Source organism: Lactuca saligna, chromosome 8 (assembly GCF_052625555.1).
Source record: "Lactuca saligna cultivar CGN05327 chromosome 8, ASM5262555v1, whole genome shotgun sequence".
NCBI classification, from domain to species: domain Eukaryota; kingdom Viridiplantae; phylum Streptophyta; class Magnoliopsida; order Asterales; family Asteraceae; genus Lactuca; species Lactuca saligna.
In genome coordinates, this window is record NC_136424.1 from 6597768 (window position 1) to 6605898 (window position 8131).

Genomic DNA, 8131 nt, shown 5'->3' on the forward strand with positions numbered 1-8131 from the left:
TGAAAAATATCTCGACGAATTCTACGTCGTCATCCGAGTCAAAAGTTTTTAAAAATTCCATATGTTTTGTGGAATCCATGTATATGTGTTTCGTGGTTAGAATAATGTGTAAGTTTTGGTGATGATAAAAGGTTTATTTATATTTAGTGAATTGAGTTTGACAAAAAATGAAACAGCCAAAATAGCCGTTCAACGTCCAAAAAACCCAACAACCAATCACATTGTTCGTTTAAATCCATCGTTGGGAACACGAAGAAGTACGACCACGCCCGACCACGAAACGTCTGGGTGGTATGCACGATCTGTTATCGTGGCCAACTAGACCACGATTCCATTCGTGGTATGTATACCACACAACCTTAGGTACATAAAAAAAAGATTTGAATGTTTTTTTTCTTATTCAAATAACACATGTTTATATTTTAAAATTAATATATACCAAATCAACTGCTTACAAAATTCAAAAGAAAATAAATAATATTCGGAATAGTTTAAATCATTAAAAAAATAAAAAATATATATAAATTATAAAGTCATAATATTAAATATATGCCTTTATTTATCTAATATATCTTGACTAAAATGAACATTTAATAAAAATGATTTTAGATTTTGGACTTAAAACCATGCATACATTATTTTAATTTATTTTAATTTAAGATGATGTTTGTTGATTTTGATTCAAAAATTATTTGTTAGTTTTTGTAAGAAGCCATTGTTGGTTTATATTAATAAACTAGGTTATAACTCGTGGAAATCACGATTGACAAAATAAAATAAAATAGCCACTATAAAATTCATTATCATTAATTTATAAATTACCAAACAATTACAAAGGTACAACAATAATACTGAAAATGAAAAAACAAGAATAGTGCATGTCAATAGTGCATGTCAAAAAATATTACACGGATGGTTAAATACACAATGTATAACATGTATATCCTAAATACAATTTACAGAATATGTCCATGATTAAAAAAAGGCAAAAAAGGGAAGAAATGACATTATTTAAAAACGAATGTTTATATTGATTGTTTAATTATTTTTAAATTTTGGTATACAGATAGAATAGTTAATGTCAACATTTTTAACAATTTAAAGTTGGATTGCTAAACAATTTCATGGGACACCATAGACAATCATAATGGTACTTGCATTTAATGTTATGTAATTAGGAGACGTTACACAACTTCAAGCAAATCAAAAGCCGAAGAAATTTTGCTATATTTACATATCATATAATTTGTTTTACACATATTCAAGCAAATCAAAGGTTGAAGTAGATGTTTCAGTGTACACTACTATGATTGGTTAGATATTTCAAAGCATAATGAATTAATAATAAATTTATGAGATTTTATCCATGAATCATTAGACTTACCAAGTGGACCATTATTTGAGGGCAAAATAACCATTTTGACATAGTTTTATATGTGTCTTTCAAGAAGCTCAAGAATCAAACATAATCATGAAAGTATGAAAAAATTATTCACATAATAGTATGAAGTAATATAAACAAGAGATACATATAGGGCCCATACATAGAAACAAAAATTGAGAAGTAACATTACACAAGGATAAAAGTAGAATGTTATAATTGATAGATTTTTCAAATTCATCATCTTAATTAGAATATTTTAAAAAATACAGTTTTGTAAGAATAAGAAGTGGAATTATGATGTTATATTAGACAAATAAATGAAAGTGCGTTGCTATTTCTTGCACTTAGACATGTTTACTAGAGTAAATATGAAATACAATTATAATGATTATTCTTAGAGAAATAAAAACAAAGTTGGCCATATTTAATGTTTTTTTTACTTAATGATATACCATCTTGCAAGCATTGAGGTAAAAATCAAAAGACAAAAAAAAAGGGTTGTAAATGGTATGAGTTGGTTTCTCCCATGCACTTATGTTTCCACCATTTTGCTCTTGTCCCTAAAAGGCTAAAACAATCCCAACAAATAATCAGATTATATAACAAAATTAGCTAATAATCTCATGGAAGCATATAGAAAATATGAATGAAATCAGATTTTAATGATTGTTGAAAACAAATAAACGTTGCTATATTAATCATCAATGAGATCATTGGACTTCGAACGTTAGTTGCTACTTATCTTTTTGACCAACAATCACTTGATTGATTTCCAGTTGGCTTATATGAGCTTTTAATTTTTGATTATTTTCTTTTAACCCTTCAGTTATCTTGTTATCGTTATCTTTAAGAAACAATATTTGATTTAGCGTTAAATAATATATGTAGGTGGAGTTAGCAGTACCCAAGCATAAAAATGGGGGAAAATCAAATATTTCATGATATTTACTGTAGAACCAACATTAAAAAGTATTAATCCAACATATTTAAGAAAAAAAACTTTGAAGAATTTACCATGTAGAGCTCTTGGATGGTAGAAGTAAGAACTATAAACATCAAATATCATTAAAAAACAGAAATAACTATTTTTAAGGTTGTTTCAAGGAATATATACCATTATTTCGGGGAGACATACAACTCAGATCTCAAAAACAAAACCAGAAAACTCATATTTGAAGTTCTTTATCAGCTTGTTCATAAAAAAACACACCACCATTAAAAATCTAAATAGTAAAAAGAAATCACTACAAACCTCGAGTTTAAAATATTTTATATAAACAAAAACATTATAACAAACACCTGGTAAACACACTACGATCCTGCTTCTGATGGGAAAAAAAATGCAATCCGCATGGATGTTTAAGCGCTTTGCAAGAGAATAGAAGTTGATGAAGTAATGAATTGAATGTTTCGAATTCAACAAAGAGAAGACGAAGATAAAGAAGGGATTTGATTATATACCTGGAATAACTTTCAATTAAGTGTGTTGTTGGAGAAAATCAATCTACTTACATCTTCCAAACACATGAAAACCCAAAATTCATTTCACTTGGTATTGGTTTGATGAATCAAGTGTATAGACAAGGGGAGATGAGTTAGCAGGACCTGATTGGGGAAAAAACATTAAAGAAAGTGATTATTATGGTAAAGATAGGGGAAGTGAGTGATATCATGGTGGAGACATCGAGAGTAAGAACAAATTAAACGGATAGAAATAGAACTCATTTGCTAGAAATCGAGAAAGAACGTCATGCGCTAATTTGTGTAGCTAGTGTTGATCAAAACTGCTCTAATTTCATTCATTCTATTGTCGGAGGCGACACATAATATAAGCAAATCAAAACCCTAAATTATGAGAGAAATTCGGAAGAGATTTGAATAAAAATCCTGATTTCTTGCGATTAGATTGATTACTTGAGCGGGAAAACAAATGAGTAGGTTAACAGAAAAAGGACACGTGGCATAGATGACTTTTAAAAAAAACGACAAGTGGCAATTTTAGGAGTCTTTTATTAGAAGAGAGATTTTTTAGGTTATAATGGTGTTTGTATTTTTTTTTTTTTTTTTTTTTTTGATATTATTAATAGAAAAAAAGTGATAACAAAATGTTCAATTAAAAAAAAACGAAAAATATTATATTAAAAACACTAAAAAGAAATAAAAAAACTGAAACTAAAAAACATTAAATTTTGAAATTATATCTATTTGGCAATGTTTTAAAAAACTATACATATGATAAATATTTTTTTCAAAATCATTATTTTGATAAATAAATAAAAAAACACTCTTACAAAATGATACGAAAGTTTAGCATTATAACATTTATGTACTTCTTTTATCAAAGTCTAATATCTATCATTCCTAATAAACAAAGAACTTTTTGATGTCACACTCTTATTGATTTTGTCACATGTTATTTTGTGGTTATTTTCAATTAATTTTTTTCCACATGACATTTTGTGGTTTTTTTTCATTTTATTAATTTTCACATAATAGTTAAATGTAATAAATTCAATAATAAATGCATATCAATTTGATTAATTAACTTCCTTTTAATCTCAAAATTTCTAAATTAAAGTTCCATTAGTTTCATTTGTTTATTTACCTAAATTATTTGTTTAATTTAAAAGAAAATCAAACAATTTAATTTTAATAATTAATATTTTTCAATTTTTTTAATAAATTTAAACTTCTCAAATATCTCCTATTTTTTATTTAAAATGAACCTACGTAATACATGGATCTTACACCTATTCGTAATAAAAGACTCTCTAAATTGTCATGTGTCACCATTATAATCCACCTCTTTGCCACTACCACAACTTGGTTTTGCCTGCATTTCCTGCCCATTCCTTGATTCAAAAGTCAACATCATCAACTCCTACTAATTAGGAAATCAGTTTTAATACTTCATTATTTATTCCCTTACAACATTGAAATTACGTTTTAATTATGTAAATACAATAAGAAATAGATATGAGATCCCCTAAAATCAGCTATTGATATTTCAGTTACCTTATCTTATACCAAATATACCTCCAACATAATAGGAATTTCAATCATACAGGTGATTAATTACTGAGTTTATGAATATTTTGAATATTTAAATTTCAATTTGTATTATACATGTTTACCTGTTCATTAGACTTATAAAAATCGATCCCCGAAAATTGTTTTCTTCATTGGCGTCTTCAAAGCTTTCAATCGATAATCCTTCTGTATCTCTTCAAACTACCTTCTGCATTTACATCAGGTTAGTATAAAACAAATAATTGTTCGTTGATTTATGTTTATGTGATATGATCTACATTCTGTTATTTACTTTATTTCTTTCTTCTTCTCCTTCTGTTATGATTCTTCTAATGTATCATCCTCTCAACAAGTATGTGGTAAAGGAAAGGTAAATTGACACGATTAAAACACACACACACATAGATGCATCATCTGATTTGGTCTTATAATTGAAGATTTAACATTTTGTTACGTTTGGTTCATTCCATTCCATTCTTCCCTGATCCCGTCATACAAACACCATACAAAAAAAATGCAGAAAGTTGGTAAATGCATAAAAAGGTGAAAATATTATACATTTTAATTGACCATGGTTGGATCGAAGTAATATGTGATATGTCGCAGGAGTATAACAATCTTTTTTCTGAAAAGAAAAACAACATAATTGTTAAAAATTGATTACATAAAATCAAACAATAAGAACATAAGATTCTTTATTTTTTGTATAATTCGTGGGAAAATAAATTATACATTTGCTTTAAACATGTAATACATAAACTATTTTTGTTCATTTTTTTTTTTTTATATAGACCATTCCTGTAACATTTTTTTATAAATATATGCTACATTAATATTTGAGGCATTATCTACATTTTGGAAACAAATAAGAATCATGAGACCGAAGATAACGTACTTCATGTTTTTCGTTTTCCAAGTACATGAATCTATCAAAATAGCAAACCTAAATTGAAATATCTTTAAATGCAACATGTTGATAATGGTTGTATATTTGCAATATATATATATATATATATATATATATATATATATATATATATATATATATATATATATATATATATATATATATATATATATATATATATATATATATATTGTAATTTTGATCTCTACACACAGTAGATAGTAATGCATCTTAAGCCGAAGAAGGAAACATGCAACAAAATATCTCATTATACCCTTTTTATAATTGTTAAAATGACGAAATCCATTACTTTTTTTTTCATTTAGTTTCTTGCTCAAAGTGTTGTGTTTATGTTTATTAAATGGCAACTAATAATATTATAATTAATTTTCCGTCAAATATTGTATCTTACTTATATTTAACCTAACTTGTGTAAACTTATTATTTTTATTATTTTTCCTGTTTTTACTTATTTGCTTAAAGACAACGACAGTTACGTAAATTTAACATAAAAGGAACCAAATCTGACTTTTTTAGACAAGGAAAATTCTTTATAATTTTTAGTATATACCATTTATGAATTGATATTTAGATAGGGATACATCCGGAAATTTTTTTGTCTTTGTTTACCTTTTTGCTAACTGCTACTTATCCACCTTAAGCACCTCTTTGAGATAAGGATAATTTGGGAAAATCAGTAAATAAGGAACATGTTATTATTAGAGAGGTAATTTAAGTTTTTGTTGTACTTTGAAAATTCTGATGTTAAATGAAAACAAGTATCGTTTCTGATTGACCATTAAGCCATGGACCAATTCCGAAAATTGTACTAATTCTTTATCTTATTGCTGACATCCAAGGAATTGTAACAAAGTTTCAATATTTTTTTTTTTCATTTGTTTTCCTTGATCATAGTGTTGTTATGTTTATGTTTATTGATTAACAATTAATAACATTAAACTTTCATTTTCTGTCAAATATAACATCATTATTAGATTTAACCTAAATTGTGTGAACTTATAATTTTTATTATTTTTTATTATTTTACTTATTTGCTTAAACACAGTGAAATGATTATAATGTGATTGTTTCTTGTCAAGCTAATGCAAATAAAGATGTATCCTATATTAACTGATAATATATTTCTCAAATATATTATCACGTGATACATAAGTCAATATTATTTAGTCAAGTCTAGCATGTTTATCTCTTGTATAAGCTCCTTTATTATCTCAGTTAGGTTGTAATCTTTGGCTATAAATTGCCTCTCTGTTGTACACTAAATCAATTAATTCAAATACAAAGCTTTTATTTATATGGTATCAGAGCTCCATTAGGCTCCAACGAGTATCGATCCAAATCCAATCGGCGACCTAAATCAAGCAATGTCTACAAAGGCCAACATTCAAGTTACGGCGGCCACACATTTCACCATTAAGCTCAACCCTAATAACTACCCCGTATGGAAGAAGCAGGTGGAATCCACCCTTATCAGCCTTGAATACGACGGTCACATCACCTCGGGACCTCCTCCGACGACACTCATTGACGAAGAAGGAAAAACCAGCACAAATCCTGAATACCGGCCATGGTTCTGTAGAGATCAGATGATTCTCAGCGCAATGCTAGGCAGCTGCTCGGATGCAATTCAGCCCCTAATCTCTTCCGCCAACACCGCCAAGGAAGCTTGGACGAGACTACAATCCAGCTATGCATCTACTTCCAGGTCACGAATTATCTCACTTAAAACCAAACTCGTTAAGAATCCTAGAGGTTCTCGTTCCATCACTGAATATTTACAAGATATGAGGGCAATTTCTGACAACCTTGCTCTTGCCCAAAGTCCCATCTCAGAAGAGGATCTTATGATCCACATCCTAACTCAATTAGGAGATGAATACAATGCTATCACTGCAGCCCTTAGAGTTTCTGGTACAACCTTATCATATTCAGAAATCTTTGACAAACTCACGGATTTCGAAAGAAGCCTAAAAGAGACATCAGCCTCTCTCGACACAGTCCCAACCACAGTCAACTACACCTCACGAAACCAAGGCTACCAACACAGATCAAACACCAATCAAAACTACAACCGAAGCAATAGATCTTCATCTTCCTATCAGTCTCGTGGCAATCAATCTCAGTGGAACCAAAACACAAACAATAGCAGGCCCACAAACCGAAACAATCAGTTTTGCCAATACTGCAACATTCCGGGCCATCTCACCAAAGAATGCCGCAAGCTAGCACGTTTTCTCAATGAGAACAACATCCACATTGATGCCACGAAAACTCAAAACCCCACAGCTCATGTCACAACCTCGACTCCAGCCTCTACCCAATGGATTTTCGACACAGGAGCATCCAACCATGTGGCGTCTGATCGCAGCTCACTTCATCAGGTTTCTGACTATGGTGGTCCGGACGAAATTGTCCTTGGTGATGGTACCAATCTCCCAATAACACACACTGGCAAAGCTTTTATTCCCACACCACAAAAAAAATTAATACTGTCCAATGTGTTACATGTTCCTAAATTACATAAAAACCTTGTCTCAGTCGGTGAACTTTGTGATACTAATCTTGTTTCGGTGGAATTTTTTCCATCTCATTTTTTTGTGAAGGATCTGTTCACGGGGGCGCGTCTCATGCGGGGAGAGAGAGCTGAAGGAGTTTATCTCACCAAGTCACCTACAAATCGAGTCCTTCATTCCACACTCAAACACTCTCCACTACTTCTTCACCACAAGTTTGGTCATCCGTCTTGTCAAGTGTTTCAACAAATAGTGTCAAAGCTAGGTTTTAGGGTC